The sequence below is a fragment of the Rhea americana genome, unplaced genomic scaffold (genome assembly GCF_003343005.1).
Source record: "Rhea americana isolate MKP2758 unplaced genomic scaffold, rheAme1 scaffold_9, whole genome shotgun sequence".
Lineage (NCBI taxonomy): Eukaryota > Metazoa > Chordata > Aves > Rheiformes > Rheidae > Rhea > Rhea americana.
This window is the reverse complement of record NW_028187088.1, coordinates 1,719,349-1,742,901: the sequence shown is the minus strand read 5'-3', so window position 1 is coordinate 1,742,901 and position 23,553 is coordinate 1,719,349. Positions and strand designations below refer to the sequence as shown.

Sequence of the window (23,553 nt, the reverse complement as noted above, 5' to 3'; positions counted from 1 at the left end):
CATAGGTATTTACAACCCAGGAGCTTCTATTTTATACGTGATTAAAGGGAGACGAAAAGTGGTTGTAGATCTAATGCAGCAAATGGCCACACAGACTTGCAGGCTGTTTGTTCCTCTCGCTCAGAGATCTTTCACCTTGTGGTGCTTCATGGGGCGTATAATATCCGAGGAAGGAAGGTTAGACTCTGACTCATGTACCCCATGCAGTAGAGTTGGGAACAGAGGAATCTCGAGAGCAAAGGACAGCGTTTAGGGAAGATGACACTGTCAAGTTGTTCTTTCTGGTTAGGTGGAATTTTCAGAGTAAGAATTTTCCCCAAAATTTTGTTGAAGGGGAGATGCAGATGTGTACGAGTCTCTGCAGTGGACTTTGCTTAGAAGCTCTGACTGGTTCTGCAGGCCTGTGCCTTTGAAGGAGGCATTGCTCCGCAGTGCTGTCAGCCTTAGCCCCTCCACTGATCTTTGCTTACCTTGTCACTAGGGCAAGGAGCAGCAACCCTTCACTCATACTTCCCCATYGCCTTCCTTACAACAGCTGCAGAAAGCAGCCACCCTCAGCCAGGGCTTTTCACCTTCCWTTGTGGGCAGGCATCATCTTTTATGTTCTGGTTGTTTTAAAAATATCTAAAATCCTCATGTCTCTGGTACAGCTCTGTTCAGGAATAGTTTTCTCTGATGCTAGGCCTCACCTTTGGTGCTTTTCAACTTCAGCCCAATTAGCAAGGTGTACAGTAGCTTGCCTTGTTATTTGTTCCTGAGTTTAAAACCCTGAACGCCCTTTTCTCAATTTTTTCACTTCTGACAGTTTTACAGCAGTGGTACTGCCCTGATCTTCCTGCTTTGTCTTAGTGTTCAAACCATTTTGTAGCAATGAAGGAAAAAGCAAAAGCAAGAGTGTAGAGCTACATTCACTCATCTGTATTATTTTAGTGATAAATCTCAATGATAAAATTGATCAAAATGTACAAGAAAGAGGGCTGCAGTCCTATTTTGAAGATCAGCCTCCTTTACTGAAGAGAGGATGAGAGCACTAATGAAAAGGGTAAAATTTGAGGAAGTTGGTGGGTATGTCCATTTTAAATGTATGCCATATGTACTGGGAGTGACTTGGTTCACACAGAATATTTGCAACTTGGTCAAAAATAGAACTCATAACTTGCATGCTTGTGCTTCCTCAGTCCAGTTCCTTCAGAAACAAATCTCCATATTACTTAAAAAGAACAGAACTGAAACACAACTGCTAGAGTTTGCATCAATTGCCTGTTGGTGCTGAGAGTCCGAAGGAAAGCTAGGRACAGAAATTGGGACAGCATATTGGAAGGCTTATGCAGATGTTATGAGTGCTCTACTTGCCCTGCTGTGTAATATTTCTGTCTTCAGGAGTGTCAGCCAGCATCTCCTGTAAGCACTGAATTAATGCAAAATTTTCAAAACTAGTGCTGAAGTACAGTGATGATGTATTACTGTAGTTCACCAAGACTGGGGATTAAATGTAGTAAATAAACTGCAGACAATTGAAGTCTTGGTTGCAGCTGGTTGTTTCCTAAATATTAATACAAATACTACCCTAAAAAAAGTAAAAGTTTAAAGGAATTTGTTGGAAAAACTATACAGGTGTAAAAGTTAAGAAAATGGCAGAGCAGAGATTGCCAGTGAAAATGACAGGTGATTTAACATTCATTAAAACTTTCAATTAGCACCTTGAAAAATTCCATAAAATAATACTGCATGTAAATAATGTGTGATGTTTCTGAGCATTCTTTTACCTGTTTTTAAGAGGAGAGAAGAGAGAGAGAAAGGGAGAAATGTACTGCAGAAATACTTACAATGATTTTTTAGCCCTTGGTTTGTTTGGGAGCTCATCAGTTTAGTGATGAATAAACCAAGTTTATTTCAGCTGTCAACATGGAGAAAAAATTGGCATGCATGAAAGTTAATCCTTTGTCTTACCAAAGATGAGCAAAGATTTTCCTATCTTTATTTTTATTTTGAATATTTGTGTTCTGAGTGGACCTTTGAAGACAGAACCTGAGAGAAGCTGCAGGGCAGTGTTAAAGATGCTCTGATCAGTTAACTAATTACAGAGGTAAGCATATGACATGCATAGTTGCAGTCCTGTCTGTATCATCATCTAGAGTACTCTCGGCTTCAGTGAGATTTCTCTTCATTGTTGGGAATTCTGGATTTGTGCCTTTTCTTGTCAGTATATACTTAAGAACTGAGGAACACAGAACTGTGTCATATCAGTAATTTTTGTGAAAGTAAATTAAAAACTTAGCATTCAGAKCTGACTTAGATACTCGGTGTTAATCATACTGAAAAGAACTTCCTAAATCAGCCATATTCTGGTTGCTTTGTCCCAAAGAAATTGTATTCCTTGAGGGAAAGAAATGTCTTTGTCTTATAAAAGCAGGTGCAGGGTATAAACAGTGTAAGTGATTTCATATTAACATTATGAATAGATTTCTTGAATCTTGSGATTTGGGTTCTTACTCCAAAAGAAGTCCATTGGTTTTGTCTTTTTTTTTCTTTTCCTTCTAAGTTACAATGTATGTTACTGAGCACTTTTGTAGTCCTGGCTGGAATCAAATACAGGAGAGCTCTGTGGTTCTTGGGATCCAGACTCCAGAATTAATTTACTCTACACTTGTGTTTGAAGTTCTTGCATTTGATCCTTAACCATCTTCATAATGTCATCATAATGGGATTCAATCATGGCATGAGTGTGGCTGTTTATACTGTTGACCCCCTTATTCTTCCTTCCTAAAATCTCGTTTCTTAAGTTGAGAATGTATGTCTACATCTCACGGAGTATTCCTGTTGTTAGCCTGTTAAAGCTCTGCTATCACCCGGCAAAATATATTTAACGTAGTTGAGGACTCAGGAAGAAGACATGAAGAATAGTGAAAAATATTACAGAATGACTTCAATTTTAGAGCTATCTGGCTTTGGAGTTGAGGGTGGGATGAAAGGATAAATAAGAAAGCCTCTGCCTAACATATCTGTTAAAATACTCAGGGCCTATTTGGGCCATTGTTTTATACATGCGGTTAGAAAWTTTTTTTTCTGGTTTTGAATCAGGTTGTCACTGTGCTTGTCTTACTACCACCTGTAATTGTTGACTAGATTTCTCCAAATAAAGACCACAGCTCCTTCCACACTCGACTGTGTCTATACTTCAGTGTGGGCCATACTAGGCAGAGATCTCTGACTCAGACCAACTTTTATGGGCCATTATGGTCAGGGATGATCCTCTTTAGATCAGACTAGCCAAGTCACTGCTGCAAAGCTCGTGGCCTGTATTTTTCCTTGGTCCCACATGATGTTCCTGGGACAATTCTGAGGCATAGCAATAATTGTTACTGTGGATTTTCAATTCAAAATGCCAGAAATACTGAGAGGATAGCATGGCAGATCATGGAGGGGATTTTTCAATGACTTAGCACTGAGGTAGTGTGTTTTGTGTTCTGCAGTGTTGGTTGAGTAACTTTGGGGATGTCTCTGGATGAGATGTCTGCCAAGGTAGAAGATACCACATTTGGCATGATAAGTAGACACAATTTGGGTAGCATTTGTATGGGAATAACTCTGCTGTCAGACTGTTTCTCCTTGGAGAGGACCATGGTTTGTTTCAGAAGAAAGCCAGGGAGCAACCTCGATTTTCTGCAGTGTGGACAATTAGGGCACCTGATTGCAGGAATAAAATAGTAAGTTAAATGAACAGTCTGAACACATCTGTAGGATTGAAGGCTAAATGAGAAAGCTCACTTGGAGAGACACCATCATTTTAAACATACCTAAAAAGAGACTTGACCTTTCCATTCAGTCTTGTGGAACCCCTCTCTCAGCTAGCATGTGGATGAGAGGTGTACAGTTACATAGAACTACAGATAGCAGCAACAGGAAGGAAAAGACAATTCGCTCATTCAGTCTGCTATCTTTGCGCATTTGCCTGCTCTTGAATTGTTATTTTCAAAAGCAATCAGCATTGGCCTCTCTTGGCTTCCAGGAAGGCAATGGGAATTTTATAGCTGACGTCAGTGGGAGCAGAATGAGACTGATGCTAAGTACTTTTTTAAAAAATCCTGTCCCTAGTGTACAGTCAGTTTCGTTGTTTTCCCGGATATTTTTGTGGGTTTTACACAGAGCAAGAAGGAGAAAATACACTTAAGAAAGACAAATTGTGATTGTGAAACCACAAAAGTCAGAAAGACTTTGGGGGTAGCTGTGGGGCTTGGAATTGCTGTTAACTTCTGTTTCAGATTTGACTGGATTTTAGTATGATACTAGTGCTTTGAACATCATTCCTCCCTAGAGGACATACATAGTCAAAAAAGTCCACCCTCTGTGGCACAAGAAAACTGGAAACAGTTCTACTGATGAGCTTCTGACTTACCTCACTAAATGAGAGAAGACAAGAATTTGGCCCTTTGAATTTCAATTTATGTTGTCCACCTAAAGCCTAGCACCCCTTATAAGTTTATGTGTTTGGAGTGGGATGCACAAAGAACGTATTTTTCCTCGGAGCATTTTGACAGGCTGATCCATGGTGAAACCTTTACGATGTCATGTGTGTTCCCCCTCGAGCTATACATCTAAAATTCTTTGACGTGAATGGGCAATACATATGTGTGTAGAAGGGCTATTTAGACCTAGGACTTACTGGTCATAGCACTGAAGCTAATCTCTCACTCTGCCACACCTGAGGATGAAGGATGACTCCAAAGAACAAGGAAAGGGGAAACAGGCTTGAAAGTGGGTATAGGAAGAATACACAAAATATGTTCCTGTCAATGCTGGTTAGTAATCTCTCCCTCCCTCTCTTGCCATGTCTTTTTTTTTTCTCCCTATCCTACACTACTCATTAATTTCATGTATTGAAATACATGGTAATAAGGGTTTGTTTAACAGTTGAAGTGCTGACTGTAGAGGTATTTTGGATTAGGCAATATGTAGTAGATTTAAATGTGGAGAATTCCTCTTCAGTCAGATGACTGAGAGTGGGGTTAGAAATTACCTCCACAAACTTTAGCCACTTGACAGTATATATTCTCAGATGCTGCAACAGAGAATTGTTTTAGTGGTATGTGGGGGAAAAAAATGTGGTATGTGGGACAAAAAACTGATTAGGCCGTTCAGCTTTTGCCCCATCTCCAGGGGATTGCTTTTTAGGTCAATCAGGAGAAATCTGTGTGGAGTGTAATGGCATTTGTTGAGCAATCAAAAACTTACCCTTGAGCCTACAAACTGCTCTTGTGGTATTTAAGAGAAAGAAAAGATAACCTATGTTGTTTTCTTCCCTCAATCTTTAAGTGGAGAATAGTAAATGTTTAGCACTGACAGGAGTCTGTCATACAGAATTTTTGTTGTTRTTTTCAGTTGGACAGTTAAAAGTTCTTGTGAGGGGATAGTCTTAGTGCAGATAATTTAGAAAGTACAGTAAGTAGTCATGTAAAATCATGCAGAACACGGTATTTGTTACATTGTCAAATTATTGCATTATAAATGCAGTGTAACTTATGGAAGGAAGCAAAGTCTTGCACTAAAAGCACACATTTCTTTGATTTATATTCTGAACACTTCTTTGAGTGTAATTCTTTAAGCAATATTGCCCAAAACAAACCTTCCCTTTGCCTCAGTTTCTTCTTCTGCTAGAAACAGATAATAAGGTTTATCTGTGGAGGTTTATCACCCTGATATCTACTCTGAAATTCTTAGATGAAAACAGCACTAAAACTACAATTAAATGCAGCAGACTTAAAAAAGTGGACTGTCTAAAATACTGTTCATGTCTGTAAGATGAGAAAACTGCTGCTGCCAAGCTCATTTAATGATACATGTGAACTCTTGATAGAAGAGGAGCTGCAGAAGTCTGATTGCTGTACTGCAAAGCTGGTAGCCATTTCAAATCTTTCCATTCCCTCAGATGCATGTTTCTGTCTACCTGTGGTAAATCTTTTTCAAAGTGAAAAATGCATTCATCAATGCCGCAGTCATGCAAATTGTTTTGCAAGAGGAAGACTGCTGCTGTCATAACAGCATGAAAGTTGATGAGGTTTTATATGCAGTGGTCTACACACATCTCGTAGGGCTTCAGGTTCAGTTTTCTGACTCATGATCTGAGAAGGAAGAGCTCATTCTTCAAATGCGAAGAGACTAGTTTTTTTTGGCTGTTTTATATATAGACCCTGAGATTATCTTTGTTTGAAAATACTTCTGGTATTTCTTTTGTTTGGAGTATAGCTTGTCATAGCATCATCTGAATTTATCACAGCATTTGTATTTCTTTCAATGTTGGAAAGCCAAAGCTCTCATAAAGATTTAAAATTGTCTGACAATGTCTAATCAGTTCATACACTGAGCAAGCTTGAGTAATAAGCACTTCTGAAGAGCTTGCACCTTAAAAAAAAAAAAAGGGAAAAAGTGAAGTACACTGATAATATTGCGGAGTGTAGAGAGGTTTAAAATTATTGGAGCACTTAATTTTTTCTATAATTGCTTCAATTTGAAGGGAACTAGGCAAAATACCAAGTTGAAAATGAGTGTCGTTAATCGAAAAATTCATCAGTCAGAAAGTAGGATTTAAACCAAAATGCCCAATTAAAACAAAAGCCATACTAAAAATGCTGGAGCAAAAACCTTGAAGTGATGAGGTTCATATTCCTCCTTATTGGCTGTTGACTTCTGAGGGTATTAGAATAGCTTCACACATTCATTTCACTTAAAAATGCAGAGGAGTTAAGGTAGAGTCTGAGGTGCTTTAGTTTAGAATGAAAGACAAAAAACTCAGGGAAACTCTGATTTCTTGCTTATTGCACCAAAGTAGATAACAATCAAATATGAGGATAAATTAGTTAAAGGTTAAAATCTTTCTGTAGTAAGCTGACAATAGGTTAAAATATTTAACACCACTGTGAATACCTTATGTTCAGCAGGAAGCTTTTAGGTACCATGTAATTGTATTTCATAATGATTTAATGAACTCTTTTTTTAAAAAAAAACAGTTATATCACTTGAAAGATATCACACAAAACAAAAAAAAGATGCATATTACTGTAGTTCAAGGTTCTTTTCAAATTTCCAGATCAATAAGTTTACTGTTACAAGTCAAACTTGCCTAAGAGTCTTTCTTGTCTGTCATATTTTATACAAGCACTGACTGTTACTAAAGAAGGGAGAGGTAACATTTAWTTTTTTTGTTTGTTTTTGAAAGGGAATGTAATACTGGTGCACATATGTTGCATCCCTGGAACTTATAAGGGCCTGGCAAGTGAGTCCTGGGCACATAGTTCCAATGCATTGCCTGGTGGATTTTCAGATACCAGCTATCATGGAGTTACAGGTACAGCTATATTCCAGCAAAAATATATACCCAACTTTAAACATGTAAAATAGTCATCTTGGAATCTGACCTGTCTTGTTCTCCCTTTCTTTGCCATCACGCAATATAGTGCATCATGTGGTGCTTTGATGGGACGTGGACAGCTGCTGCAGCCTCAATTTCACAACATTTTGCCTTCACCTGGCACCACGTAAATGACTGATGCGCAAAGTCAGAACAAATGAGTAGTGGCAAATGTGCCAGGGAGAGCCCTGGGCGTGCGCTTTGCTTCGCACGGCTCCTGACAGCATACGGGGTGCTGGCTGCCACTGCATTGCTGTGAAGGCGGCGTCACTTGTGCTCTGCCTGAGATCCCAGTGATGGCAGCTGGCTTGACAGTAACGCTGCCAACAACAATTTCCATGTCTCAGATCACCACCTGAGTGGCTGCAAGATTACGTGCTGATTGTTTCTCAACTAGTTAAAAAAAAAAAAAAAAAAAGGTCACAGAGAATTTCCGCTGCCATTGATCTTTTTATCGTCTCTCACACACAAAAAAATGATATTTGGGCCAGAGTGCATCACCAGTGAAAAAATTGCTTGCAAATTCATTTTTTAGTAAATCGTTAGTGGAGAAGAATGATACACTTCATTTCCATCAAAAATCTAATAATATAGTAACTACTTCTAAAGTCAGGTTCTTATTCCTTTTGTTCATACTGAAAAATGCTGTGTTTTGTGCATGCTCCTGTTGACAGGATTAGGCTGGGCCAAAAGGCCGTCCCGAAATAACAAAAAGGTTTGAGAGAAGGAAACCTGCACCTGTCCTTTAGTTTCTTAGGGCAAGAGCTATTATCTAACCTACAGGAAAAGCACTGTTGCTTGGCTTGAATGAAAAGTGGTATTTGCCTCAGAATTTAGTATCGGGGGGGGGGAGGAATCCACCTCCTTTTCAGCCATGGCCTGCACCCTTCAGGCTCCCTTTGGTCGATAAAACCAAAGGGGCTGGAAGAGCTATAGCCTTCTCCTTGCAGTCTTGGCGTGACTTCAGATGTATGCCTGATGTGGAGCTCCGTGAGGATGTAGCAGGGCAAGCACGCAGGAGATGCAAAATGGTGGAGTTTGTGAAGAAGGTGACTATTAAATTTTTTTATGCCTCTTTTACTTCTGCTCTTGCAAAAGTGCATGTTGTTTTACAGTCGAGAGCACTATATTCAGGCTAGTTCAGTGTTTTAAAAGGCTCTCAGACCAATGGCCCAATTTGTGAGGAGAGTTGAAGGAAAGCAGTTATGTGAAAAACAGTGTATGTTCAGGTCTGTTGTGATTATTTAGCAAACACTCTATTTACTGAAGGATGATTGTAGATAATTAAAATTCTCTAGCAGTTCTCCAAAGAAAGGGATGAAGGGTCAAATTTTTGAAGGAAAAAAGGTGTTAGGTCAGGGCTGGAAAAGCTCTCCCCCAGACCTCAGTTTGGCATTGTGTGTGAATTTCTGTTTTATCTGTGCTGATGTATCGCTCTCCTTCAGCTAAGCAGCTTCCACTTTGTTGTCTCCTCTGGTTCTGTGGCATCCGCTGCTTGTGCCACATTTACCTCACGCTTTCAGTGTTGTGATCTGTGTGCTCAGGTTCAGTCTAGCGTGCTACAGATAACTTGTAACCATTGACTTGAATCAGTACTCTGAGAAATTTTTCCTGTCTGTACATCTCCCCCCCCCCATATGTACAATAAATATTAATAATTTCAAATACTAAAAAACTTGATAATCACTTCAGATGACCCAACTTTATGCCAAATTTATACCTCTGATATTCTGCTTTCATTCTTTTCTTTCTCTCTGTTTTTCATCTCCCCTCTTGTTAGTGGCAACATAAATCATCCTCAGAAGCACACATACACTGCAATCTGTGGTGCTGGAAATTAATACTTTATAAATAGTTACAAGTTTTGCTTTTTTTCCACTCTCTCACCTGAACCTAATCCTATCTTCAGTGCAGAATGAATAAAAGAAGTGAGAGGAAGAACACTGATGGTTAGTTATATAGTAATTTCACTGCATTTTGATTAGCCTTGGGCTCGGTTTGGGTTTATAATCCACTCATAAAGGTGGATATACACTCAGAGAAATGGAATCCTGACTGCATTTTTGGAAGGGATTTTGATGTTTTCTTTTTATGCTGGAAGCCAAATTCACACCACTAAGCAATGGTGATGGGAGGGAGGAGATGAGAAACTGCTCCATTTTGGAACTTCATGCATGTTTTTAAGTCAATTTTTGTCCTTCCAGTGCTCAGTGTCTAATAGTGTTAACAAAAACTGTTGTTCAATATGCTTATTCATCAAGGTTATTCTTTTTTACTTCCCAGAGAATGTTAGAAGGCTTAAAGAGATGCAAAGCTGACCTGTTATCTGTTGCCATACTTGCTATGTTATGTATCTGTAACATACCTGTAAATGTAGAAGGACCCTGTGATTATACCTCTTTTTGAAATAACTGGTTTTGTGCAAATACAATAGCAAGTCACAAACAATTTAATCATTAATCCTCCATTAGCGTACATTAAAATGTACACTGCACTCCATTTCATGGTCTTAATAATCCTTATTTTTCTGTTAACTTCTTGATGCTTGTAGCATGGAGTGCACGTGGTTCAACCCTGCACTAAAAGCAAGACCAGCTTTGAAGTTAGATCCTATTTTAAAGTTAAATCAGGTTGCTCAGGGTCATGRAGTGTGGCAAGCAGCATTGCCGCTTGTACACCAAATGGGGAAAGTACGGTTGTACAAASTTTCTCCACGCAACCTGGCCAAGTGAGCTCAACATCCACAGCTGAAACCCTCACAGTGAAGGAGAGCTTATTAGTTGCTAGTGAGCTGCTCTTTGTATGCCCCCTGCCCAAGCTGCAAAGGATGGCTCAGCCGCTGTGCATGAAGGCCAAGGGCTTCCAGCATCTGATCTCACAAGAGCTCTGTGGCTGTTGGTGACTAGGCTCTTCAGTAGCGATTTCAAGAAGCTCCACAACTGAAATGTGTTGGCTAGCTAACTTACATGAGGAGATTATTTCTAATGCAAGCATAATTGTTTTCCTCCATACATGCATTGATCTTTTTGAGTCCTGCCAAGCCCTTTTAGTTAGTTTCTCAAGTTAAATGTATGTGGTAGGTGTTTCGAACTCCGCTATTGCTTGAAAAGGCATTTTATTTTTAAATATATTATATGCCAATTGTGTCTTGTTCTGTGAAAGGAAGTAAACATGAGCAAATCATCTCTATAACATTCATCCTTTCACATGAATGTACTCCATAAATTGAAGGGTTCTGCTTTTTCAGAATGTCATATGAAAGTATTCCATGATTCTAAGTGTGGACATAAGAGTAAAGAGACTCTGATTTATCCTTTTTTTAAGACAGAATAATCTGAACTTAAACAGTGTCAAGCATTGATTTTTAAAATAGGGGACTGAATCCACCGAGGTTTTGATGGGAAGATATGCCAGTTTTTTTATTTCTACAAAATACCTTTTGTTATAAGAGTTCTTTCTACAGCCTTTTCAACGAGTGCCAAGTGACTGTAGGCTACTTTGAAGAGTCTGTGAAAAGTAGCTGAGAAAAGCAAGTGAATCTTAACAGGCTTGAAGTTGTTATGCAAGGGTTTCAGTTTTTATTGGGAAGTTTTCTACAAAGTGAAAAAGATCATAGCATGTTTTGGTAGATACTAGTATGTCCCAGAATCAGAGGGCTAAAACTGAAAAACTCAAACTGCATCTGTATAACCACTTTAAAATGTCATGAGTATGGAATGTCATGGTATAGGGTGGTCGTGTGCTTAGTAGTTTTGTGGGGATCCAGAGCAAGGGACTTACCAGTTGCAAACTAACRTTTGGTTAGTTTTTAAATGACATCTTGTCACATAAATATCAGTAGCAGTGATGTAGCAGGAATATATGACTGAGGGTCAAGGGAAAAAGAATGTCTTTTAGTAGATACTGGCTTTTATATTGGCTCATAGCTGACTGTACTTTGAGCAGGAGTTTGGACTAGAGACCTTCTGAGGTTCCCTCCAACCTGAATTTTCCTATGATCCTATGAAAGCAATTGTGGAACTGCAGCGTCTTTTTAAAATATCTGTCTTTTTTTCCCTAGCTCAGATATCTAAATTAACTGGAGGATTTTTCTGTTTTTCAGGTAGTTGGGTAAAAACATGGATTCTGGTTATAGAATTTCCTTCTAAGAGAAGGCACTCATCTTGCATATGTGGCACAGCTTCGTATGTGCTACATCACTGTCCTCACTACACTTTAGAGTTAGAAGAGAAATATACAGAGACCAAAGCTAGTGGTGGAGTTGGAGCTGCCCAGCAGGAGCTGTGAGTATCTTCTTTGGGCTGACGGCTAGGGCAAAGGCATTGGGGAAAACTTCATCGTGGGGGTTTATTCTGTCTAGAATGGCACATGTGTAGTTGCTTCTTCTTTGGACACAACAGGGACTATTATTTTTTCATACAACTGTGAAACGTTTTGTCACAAGAGATGACCTAAAGTGTAAATGTGTTAGAAAGCAATCAGACAAGCGAAGAGAAGAAAGGTCCATCAAAGTTGTTGGGTTACTTGGGAAGTCCCTGAGCTGGGAGTTCCAAGGAGTTGGGAAAGTATCTTGAAGGAAGGATCACCATGTATCTGACCCTTTTCTGTAGACTGTCTCTGAGTATATGGTCCTATTACTGCCAGAGAATGGGATGGATTGGCCTTTCGGCTGGCTTAGTATGACCGTTCATGCAGTCCTGTGAAGTCCTTTTGAAAACTATTTTACATGGTTGTGTGAACTGCAGAGTGTAACTGGACTGCTGATACTCCTTGTGTGGTGAGAATTTGCTGCTTGGGGTTAAACTAGCTTTGAACTAGTTGATGGCTTATGTTGCCATTTAAAAAACTCAGCAATGAATGTGCTAGATATCACCATTATTTTTTATTATTAGACTTCTCTTTGCAGAAAAAGCTGTTAAACTAAAGCAAATAGAGAGTCTGACTGCTGAAGTGAGAGCCTGTTTTAGACTAAATGTCCTACATCAAACTGCTTGTCTGTGTACTGAAATATGCTCAGGTACTTAGTATGCTCAGGACTTTGGACCCAGCAGGGACTAGTATTTTGTCATACAACTGTGAAACTCTTCCTTTGAGACTGTTTCTTTGAGACTTTAACAAAAAGCTAGATGAAACTTCATGAGAGTCTTCCAGTGTGCAAAACTGATGCATAGAATGGACTGTCGAGGCTGGCAAAATAATACTGATACTGAATTAGTGACTGCATTTTTAGATGTCATTTGCAAACAGTAGGGAAAAAAACCCTAAACTCAAGCATTTTTATAAACTCTCCCTTTATATATGTTTTGCATTTTCAAAATAGCTCTAACAGTGGTTTTGGGGAATTAAGTGTTCAAATCTTGCAGTTAGGTCTCTGTGCTTTTGTCAAGCTCCACTTAAATCAGCAGGGCTCCACAGCAGCACAGAAGTTTGTCCACTAGGCCCCAGCTGCAAGCCTGGCAGGAGACTTTGTTTGTGCGTTGGTCTTAGTTGCTCTGGATTGGAGCCAAAGTTTCGCCTCTGCTTAAGGGCAGCGTAGTACTCTGACAGGCCTTCTGCTGGTGCRAAGAGCTGCTGGGCTATAGGCTGATCCAGTGTGTTTTAAATATATAATGCAAATTAAGTAATATCCCTAATTTACTGTTAGCGCTTCGACTTTTGCTGCTAAAGCCTGGTCATTATCCCATTAAAGTTCATCGTCCCATTAAAGTTAGTGACAAAGTTGTTCTTCACTGTGAGCAGGGCTTGGTTTTAAGCGTTATCATTAGGGTTGGATGTGCCTGTGCTTCTTTTGGGCTGTAGGATTTGCATAGCTTCGTTTGTTTAATCCCGTTGACTAGTTGTAGGCTTACATTCTTTTCCAGTGTCTGTCTGGTTTGTTTTCTCAAAGTGATGGGCAGGCCTTTCCCAAACAACTCTGATCCTCTAATTGATCTGGTTTTGGAGCTCCCACCGAATTCAATAGATGTTCTGAGCATGGAACAATTACAGGATCAGGACAATGTCTATTTAAGCTCAATTGAGTTGTATAAAAGTATCTTTTTTCATCCCTTCCAACAGGAAATTGATTTCATGCGTTTCGGTCCTTTGGCATATTGATTAAACTACTATTTATTATTTAATTTTATACTAAAATGTGGGTTTGGTCTCTAGAAGGAAGAATGGGCAACGTTTTGATAGAACAGATTTCTCAAAAAGTGTTTATGTTTTTCCATCTTAAGATACAGCACTACTGTGCACCTTGGAACAATGGTGACTAAAACGTCTTGACAACAGGGGCAAGAGTAATGGCAGGGGTAGCAAAGACATGAAAAGTTTTGAATAGCAACGTTCTTCGGTGTTGGGAAAGTAATAAAAGGTCAGAATGAGGCTCGGTAGAAAAGCCATTATGAAGGGAATGGGCGGAATTCTAGTTTTATGTTGCTGTCAAGACTTTGGATTTGTTTTATTTCCATTCTGACAAATATTTTATTTAGTTTAATTTAGATTATTATTATTTGCTTTAACTCATGCAGCTTTACTAAATGTGATTTTAAATGTGCACAACTGTAAATGGCTGTTTTAGAGACTTTCTTCTCTTTTTCTTTTTTATTTTGAACATTTTGTGTACTGAATTCTTAACCAAGAATTATTGTTTAGTATTATTTACTCACAGCCAGGCTGTGCTACCATAATACAGACTGAGTAGCACCATACTTTGCTGTTAACAATACAAACTTCAGTAGGACTGCTTAAGCAGCAGAGTGGGTGCTAGTGAATGTCTTTCACATACTGTCAGAAGTCCTTGCCTTTAATTGAATTCTGCTGCCTCTGCGGTCAGTGTTGACATCTCCATTGACTTCAGTGCCAGCAAAAGACCAGCTGTGACTGCTTTGGTAACATCACCCTAGAGTTTACTTTCTTGACCCTAGTTAGTTAAAAAGACATTCTGCCCCCATTAGTTATAGCAAAGATATGTTTTGAAAACACATAGATTTGTGTGGCTTAAGGAGATACGTAGCGGGGGTATCAGTGTTGGAGTCTGTCTTCATTTTCTTTTGGTTTTGATCCAAAAACATTTTGGCATGATGGGGTGCTCATGTACCCTTCTCTTTCCTTCTCCCTTCCCCCTATGTAAGAGCAGCAAAATTGGCCAATGCAATTGAAAACCAGCATTCTCCAGATAAAACTTTCTTCCAGGTATCACACTGGTTCTTCAGCAGATACTCAGTTAGTATGTCTGGGTTGCCAGTAGATTTGGTCTGTTTCCAGCCTAAATAATTTGTAGTGACCTAGTGTGAGGAGAGCCTGTACAAGTCGTATTTATTTCTTCTCTACTGCATTTCTTATTGAGCCACCATTTTTATTTCTCCTAGAACTGTCTGATAGCAAGATCTCACTGTAGTCAGTGCTGAAAGTTTGGAAGTTCTATAGAAATGCCCTCCCAGAGTTGTTAAAGGCAGATTAGACCGTCATTTCAGCAAAGAAATAGTCCAAACCCAGGATCAATCTCCTTGTTAGTTTTATACAGACAAAAAAAAAGCTTTGTTTTGCAGTTTTTTGGGGCAGTTATCAGTTTCTGGTCTTCTTGTTTTGTAGTGGAAGGGGTTTGATTAAAAAGTACTTGTGATTTCTCTCTACTGCTGTGGAATAAAATACTAAAGCTCTCCTTTACTTCAGCGGTGGATGAACTATGCCACAGGCTGAATGCTTGGAAATCCCCGCCTTAAAAGTCTCATGATGAGCCCCATATGCGTTGCACCACTGCTGTGATAGAGGTTAGTCTCAAATATAAGCAACAAGTGCGGCAGCTGCCAGATTGCAGCTCACAAGATGTAGGACCCCAAATAAACAACTTACCCTCTCACTGTTTCCCCTTCCATTATGCATGGGGAGGAGTTTTCTATTTTATTTTTTGTTTCTTCATTTGTTTTTTGCGAAGCGCACTCAGCAGATGAGAGAGCACCCTTCCTTGCCTTCTCTGTGTAAAATGAATGTAAAATGCATTTGGATTCCTGAATTCTTTGAGTTTACAAAAATGTTTACTCTTTCCCTTTTGCCAAAATTTTAACTCAAAATTGCTAGACTAAAATTAATTTCCTTGAAAATTGTTTCGTCCACTGGGGAAAGGAAATGTTTTCAGTATTTAAATTTATTTGTAGATTGGTTTATCATATCTTTTTTTTTTCTTTTTTAACTTCTCCAACTATGTACTCTTCAGATTCTGTTTAACCATCTAGATTTCCTCTGTGCCCTTTCTGGTTAGCTTTATTAGCAGTGTACCTTCCTTTTATGGAGTTCTACTTTTTCATTTTTTTGTCTTTGAATGGATTCCTCAGATGGGAGCGTTGGCTGCCTACATGTTGTTCTGGGTAGCATTATGTGCTATCTATTTAATTGGAAATTAGGCTTCCCTTGGGAGTGATGATGACAACATGGGGGATCAAGGTACTAAGCTGTCCCTCTTACAGGAGGGCTACTAGTTAAAATCTGCCAGAGGAAACTTCTTTGCATGTTGTGGTTCTTGATACTGCTGGGCTTTTGTCTGAACCTCACAGCCTGGTGGATAATATACTCAGATTCCTGGGATTATACACTTCTCATATGTTGCAGGCTCTCAAAGGTTTTGTCTGCAATGCTGCTCTTGTATATGCTTGTTATTTTTAAAGAAAGTATCCAAACTCTCAGGTTGACCAGCATTCATTTTAAGCCTTGGATGAGTTTTAACAAGAAGAACATTCCCGTTTGTTCTAACAGAGCTATGGATAAAGTTCTTGATTACAAAATTGGAAACTAAGTTACCAGCAAAAAGAAGGAAACAGTAAAATGCACTTCTAGATTATATTCACAACCACATTTCCTCCTTACTCAAAACAGTGCCAGGTTAAAGTGGGGACTGGCAATCTAGTCCCCACTGGTACTGCTAGCCCTGAAAGATTCACTTGTGCTCTGCCTTCACATCAGTTGAAATTTCCTTTTTCCAGGCTTTTTGCAGAGTGATGTCTGCGGGTTGTGCTGCTGCTCAATGCAAAGGAAGTGAGTGGGGTCCTTGCTCTCCCCTGGCTATGGGCTGCTTCGAGTTGCTGGTCCTTCTGTGGTCTCTAAATCAGYACGTTGATGCTAGTTGATACAGTTTACTTGGCTATGTTCAGAGCATGTTCAGAGAGAAGTATGTTTTTGTACATACRTGTTAAGTCTTCATAGAGATCATAAATTTCCTAATAAATATAAATGATAATTATACTTATCATAATACATAGTATTATGTCCCTCATCCTTCAGTCCATCTCCCTTCCACATATTTTTCATTTCTAAGGTACTTCATCGCATTGGTGACCCATGATTTGGTGAAAGTGATTCAAAGCTGGTTTATTTGAAACAAAGCATTTTAATTCTTTTTTTATGTAGAGCTACATAGTAAGCTGACAAGGGGATAAAACAAAAAATGGCTGTTCACATGTGTTTTCTCACCTTCTTCTTGATCTTTCCCTGCAAGCATGTGATTTTTACCTTCAGCCCAACTATCTCTGTTCCTAGGCCAGAAGAAAACATAATATACTGCTTCAGCATGATTTCTGAAAGTCTGCTCACATATATGCCGGTTTGCCCTAAGCTAGCATCTTCACAGGATAAGTAGAACTATTGTTCATAGTTTCAATGTGGGAAGAAATACTCTGCTAATATGTGCCAGCCAGTAGTGTCCCCGGCTTCGTAATTCCGCCATTGTTCTCCAAAGAACCTTGCTATTCTTTACATCACCTTCTATCTGCTGTTTTCAGGTCCTGTTTGCCTTTTCCCCCTGCAGGTTCCTTTGGTGTGTTTGGACAGGATAAAATCATACAGGTAAACTAAACTCCCTGTGATATCTATGAAAAATAATCTGTGTAACTCCTTCATTCTCCATGTGAAGATACATGTTCTGCTAGTTCAGATTTTCATTATTCTGTGGTACTGATGTTTTTCTTACCTTACTGTTTGCTTGTTGAGAGATTCTTTTATGATGCAGTAGGAAAGCCTTAATTGTTTGCCTATTTTTTATATTTTGGTGCCTTAGCATTGACAATTCTGGTAAATTTCAATTCTCAATAAATTTGCAATTTTTTTTCAATAAATTTGCAATCCTCAGTAAGTTCTCAATAAATTTTGTTCTCAGTAAATTTCATTCTCGGACAATTTTTGTTTCATGCATGGGTTTTGTTGCTTACTACAGGTGCAGTGTCTTTAGTATTTAGTTGTAGCAGAAATGCCACTGGGAACAAATTCTTTCTCATGATGAAGAAAACTTTTTTTATTGGGAGCACTTGCTTCCTTTGGTTCCATGCTGGAAAAGGTGAGAGTCCATGTTTGTCTTCTGGAGTTTGAATAGCTGAAATGAGTAATAAACAATTGACTATTTCAGAATAAATTAACTATGCAAGTGAATGGAGTTTTTGCTTTCAGATCCTGAAATCTGCTGAGTAGCAGTCAGCAATCTCACATCTGCTGCAAGAGTGACACTCTGCTTGCTGCAAGTTTGGTGAGACTGTTCTGCTTTATGTTTAGGGGGCTAGGACTTTAAAGGTATGATGGAAGTTAACATCCTATTAGTTAAAACTGTTGTATGCGCTTTTGAACTGACATTCTGAATTCAGAGATTTCTGTAAAGTAGAGGGAAGAGAGTGCTGTTGTGTGTCAACTACATACTGTAGGCCTTGCTCTTTGTAACTCATTGTCTCAGAGCAATTAACTTGCTGTGGAGAGTAGGATAAAAAAATCAATAAATTCCAAGCATGTGGACACTTGCCGGATTCGTAGTTTTGAATGCAGTCTTGCAAGTGTCAGAGTAGATCCCATAAACTGCCCTGCCCCAGGGAAGCCCTTGCAATGGAAACGGATTTAAGTGAAATGTTCTTGTTAGCTCTTTCTGTGGTTTAGATTAAACTAACAGGCCAGGGCTGGACATCTGATCCCATGTTGTGAAGATTTTTCATGGCCACTTCAAAAGCACGTCATGCTTTCTACTCCAATTATGACCATTTTTCATGTGTCAGTACAATACGATTCACTACTGTGTACCTAGAAGCCAAAAACAGATGAAATTTTTGATGTACCACTGAAAGCTGTGGTTACTTCTGTAACTTAGGTTTGCTTTTTTTTTAATGTGAGGCATGTTTGCTGAGACMATTCTGTTTTTTGTCTTTCTCACTGTCACCTTGCTTCTTCTCTTTCTCTCTCTCTCACAGGTTTACTTTCACATTTAAATGAATTGTTATTCTGCTCTGTGTACTTCAAGAATTACAGGAAAACTTAGCTTGGATTTTTAATATATTGAAATGACTGATTTTTAATCTAGTTGCAATTTGTTTAACTTTATGGCCAGCTAAGAGCTTTGAACTTCTTGTAAAACATTGTATAAAGTACTGGGTGTTCTTGTACTTCCTAATTCTGCCTGGCATTTACAACAGTTCTTTCACTATCTGTAAGGGTATGGCTCCTAGCACTGCCAAGACGAGCTTAGAGTCTGATCCACGCCATTGATATGAATAGGAGTTGTTCTATGGACCTCAGAGGGAGTTGATTCAGACTATCTTGCTTTACCTTTGCAAACTCAATACCATGTTATTTTCCTTGATAGAAATCTTGGCACTACTGAAGTCATTGGGGTATTTGCTGTAGAATTCAAAGGAGCCAGGATTTTGGCTAGAATATTTAGTATCTCATAGTTTAAAATAACCTAGTTAAAGATCTTGGACTTGACTTGGACATTCTGCTTTGATACGTACACAGGTGATGAAGCTGAAAGGAAATTTCTGTACTGACACTTGATTAAGGTCAGAGTTACTAGTAGATACTTGCTGTTAACTACAGCTGTATAGGACAGAATTCGCTAAAGTCTGTAATTTGCCCATTAAAGGAAAGCCTGCTGCATTGAAAATATGTCTGAGCCAAAAGGATACCACCTAAGTGGTAACGCTGACTTTAAATCTTGTTGTGTGGATATTTGTTTTTAATAATAAAAGTGCATATTTTCACTGCAAAAAGGAAACAGATTTTTTTTCTTAATCTGGTTGCATGTTTATTTATTTATATGTATTTCAAGTGGCAACATTTCATACGTTTGTGAGCCAGCCAAAGGGACCCTGAAAATCATCAGGTTGTCTACTCTGACAGAACCTTTCTAGGAGTCCTAAGAGATTTTCCATTTATGAACTGAGTAATAGTCTTGTAACTTTCATAGTCACCTCTAAAAACAGGATTCACAACTATATACAACTTGATGTGAATATGTTATCCTGCTCATGTCTCCCAACCCTTACCCATATAATACTTTATGTGTATGGCTAGTGCTAAATATAGTCAGATTTCTACAACAGCCTTCCAACAGAATCTAGTAGATGCCCAGCTAACTAGTTTGTTCTTAATTCCCTACATCAAGGAACATAAACACCAGATTTGGTATGAACCATAATCAAGAACCATAATCTAGTCTGTATTGTTGCTATGTTTTTCTTTACAACAGTCTTTTCAACCAACAGTAAAAGAAAAAAGGCATCTGAAGAGCTCTTTAATGTAGTTCATGAGTCTAATTTAGAAATTCAGTCATAAGTTCTGTGTTTAAAAGTGTATGTTGGAATATATGCCTGTGCATATTCTTCTTTAATACAGTGGTCTATTGAAAGCTTACACTTAGAATTTCAAAAAAAAAAAAAAATGTTGCTTTATATTTCATAAAGTTTTAATTTTTAATTTTTTGAAATCTTTTTAACAATTACCAAGTAACTAAACTCGTAAACTGTTTTTGTCTGCCCCAAGGGTTCCTTCTCTTCTGCTATGTGTTGAAGGGAAATCTGAGCCTAAGAACATTAAAGAGGAAAAACATGTCTCATCTACTTGTCACGGCATCTATACTTTGCCATTTTTTTGCCACCCAAATGTGACAGGGCAGCACATAAATGTGTGAAGTCTGTCACAAATGGCAGCCGGGAATTCAGGAAAATGAGATCTGCCTTTTAGAGTCTTTTGCATTTAAATCCTGTAAAGTGCTGGTGTGTTTCAGAAAGGTTATGCTAAGCCCATTGTGTATCCTCTGCATGGAACTCTATGAAGGATGTATGGGTTAGGAGAACGTGTGATGTTCCCTAAACTCTCATATATCTCATATATATGATACATATCATGAATCACAGATCTGGTTTGGAAGCATAGGTATGACAATTGTGGAGGCAGAAAGTTTGTCTTCATCCATAGAAGAGGGCAAGGACAGTGTAGACAGCAACAGCATAGCTTATTCTGGATTTCCAGGACAGTTTCTCAGGAAAATTCACAGGATTTTTTCCCTTGAAATTGAAAAGATGTTTAAAATTACATGATGTGCTTATCACAGTTTCTTTTTCTAATGTGCTGTTTAGTATCTTCATGTGTCCCACGTCACTACAGGAGCTCACAATATGCTCTACTGGGGACTTGAGGATAATTTGACACCACCGAGCATGAGGACGAGGCTATTAAATTAATCTTAAACTAACACCTAAGGGATAGCATCTGTGCAGTAGTAAAGGTGGGCTGTGTTTTAAATTGTCATGCGAGACTCCAGGTGTTTTGCTAGTCTGCAACCATTCAGAGGCCTTCAACTTCATACTGCATCCATCTGTGTATTTGTCTGTCTCTCTGTGTGTCTAACACATATGCGTGTACATATGTATTTTTTGATTTCATTAGGAGTGCCATAGCAACACTAGTCCTTCTCCTTGCTACTACCAGGGCCTTTGGAGAGACGCGGCTAAGCGCAGCCCCGAGAAGCACTCTGTTTAGTCAGCAGAACAGCATCACTCTAGGTTTTGGAAACAAGAACCAGCCATCTCCTGCCTCCTCCAGCACATGGCAGCATGTGTGCCTTTTTTTCCAGGAGGCAAGGGTAGGTTTGGTATTTTCCCCTCCTTTTTATCTCTCCCACAAATACACTACCTTTCACTGGGTTAGAGGGAGAATTGGGAACTACATCAGGAAGCTACTTGTCTTTGATGGCAGGCAGAATGGGTAGAGCTAGGGATGAGAGTCAGAAGTGTAGAGTGGGTGCTTTAACTTTGTAGTCTATTTTCTCTTTCTTAAGGTATTTCATGTGACAGGAGAGGGGTTGGAAAGAGAAGAGAAAGGGGGAGAGTGAAATGCAAACATCACCACTATCCTCAGTAAAAGATTTAGATCTCTGTGTTGGCATAAAAAGGTCATTTTGGGCCTGAGGGTTTTGACATTGTTCCTTTAAGWTAGACCCACAACATAAACTATTTTCAACACTTGCCATGAAGAACAAATGACCTTTAGTAACTTGCCCAGAAGACAAATGGTACGTTAACACAATAAATAGACTTTGCTAGTATCATGCTTCTTGCTTTAATTTTCAATTAGAATTGTTACCTTTCCCTCTATCTTTTACACAAAGGACTGCATTTTCATGCTTTGATTTTGTAACAGAGATTTCTTTGCCCTCTCTCAGATTGGTAATATTTACYGATAATTACTGACTCTACAGTAAATTTCCATCCATTCAGGGACAGGATTTTGTACCCTTCTGCTCAAAGTGGGCTGGGTGAAGTGTGTGTGTCAGGGAAGGAGGGGATGGTTAGCAGACATCACAAGACATGTCTCCTGTAAGAGCAGAGGAAAGGGAGTCAAAAGGACAAACAGTTAAGGACTGGTGCTGGTAAGCGTATCTTCTGTTTGATAAGCTTTCATAGCATGTAAAACAAGGGTAATTAGCCTGGAAATTAAAAATGAGATTCTTTCTGTTTACATGAGGAAAAGTAAGAAGTATGGACATTGGCACTTTGACTTCCATTTAGGGAAATGAAGAGCCAGCACTCATCTCTGCTTTCATTTTTATTTTAGAATTAAGGTTTCCCAGCTGTGTTGTCATGAAGCTAGCCGCCAAAATGCAGACTGATCCCAGGACCCGAAAGCATATCACAGGTTGCTGCATCAGAGTGGGAACACTGGCGTTCCTGCTGGGGATGCTCAGTCCATGGCTCAGCCAGCCGGCAGCACAGCCCGCTCCCTGTTTGGGCTGCCTGTGCAGCCCCGCATTCAGGCAGAGCAGTAGGGGAAAGGGAAGTGGATGCTAGCAAGTGAGGGGAGATAGACCAGGGGGAGGAGAAAAGAAAAAAGATGGATAGGGCACAGTAGCTTCCCTAAAGTGGTGGAGAAAGGAGGTGGGCAGTAGGAGATGCTTTTAGAGACCTGGGTAAAGGTGCGTTGGGGGTGAGGGAAGAGACGTCACTGTCATACAAGCAATAAAACCCTGAAGGAAGGAAGAGATGATGGTGGTGGAAAGACAGAAGATCAAAAGTTGTMCTTGCACAGTGGCAGAAACATATTTAGTGAAAAAGGAGGGTGATTTGTTTTCAATTAAAGTCACAGATACAGCTCTCTCAACATTAATAGGGCTTGGAAGGTAAGATCATYTAATACAGAGGCTCATTTGGCATTCCTTAAATAATGGTTAATTATTTTTAGGGCTGATACAGTTCTCTTCATCCAAGAGGAATTCAGAACACCTGATACAAAAGTAGATTTTTTAATTTGCTGAGGATTTAATCTGAGGATTATGGTTGTTTTTTGGTTAAATAAACATTTTGGAGAAGGTTTTGTGATGGTCGAAAAAATCTTTTGTTTAAACTGAATAGAGGCAATTTTATAGAACTATAAATGAAAGTTTTGTTTTTAGGATCTTAGGGTCTTTTGCATCCTTATTAAGTACATTTTAAGTAAAATGTTTTTAAGCAAAACCTTTGGAAATGAAAAATTGAAATAACTGTTTTCACACCTCGAGAATTTTTGTTTCTTGGTTTTGGATTAGATTGCCAACTGAATCTGATTTATTTTATACATAAATTAGTCATCCCAAATTGTTTTTTCATCAGCTATAGTAGTCTCAAAAATTTGTCCCCAGCTATACATTTGTGCCCTATTGTGATCGCTCAAGTGGGATTTAAATAGAGCTAGAGAATTGTGCCAGCCCTTTGCTTTGGGGCAGTTTTATTAGGGAAAARCTGAGCTGGGGAGAAGGGCCTTAAAATGGAAGGAAGCAAGGGATGAATGAACTGAAAATGAGGGAAAGCTGAAGAGAGTTGGACAATGTGAGTAATGGTGATAGTTACTTCCCAGAGTAAAAATAGGAACAAGGAAATGAGGATTAG

At 39.0% G+C, this 23,553-nt stretch overlaps 1 protein-coding gene across 4 annotated transcripts in view; it reads left to right on the top strand.

Moving 5' to 3' along the window:
• Window positions 1-23,553, top strand: part of SOX5 (SRY-box transcription factor 5) — a 636,975-nt gene that overhangs the window by 8,617 nt on the left and 604,805 nt on the right. The window contains exon 2 of one of the 4 annotated variants that reach the window (XM_085324085.1): window positions 17,187-17,224. The exons of the other annotated variants lie outside the window; for them this stretch is intronic. The gene's annotated coding sequence lies outside the window, so the exon portion shown is untranslated. The remainder of the gene's footprint in view (window positions 1-17,186; window positions 17,225-23,553) is intronic. 4 annotated transcript variants of the gene reach the window in all.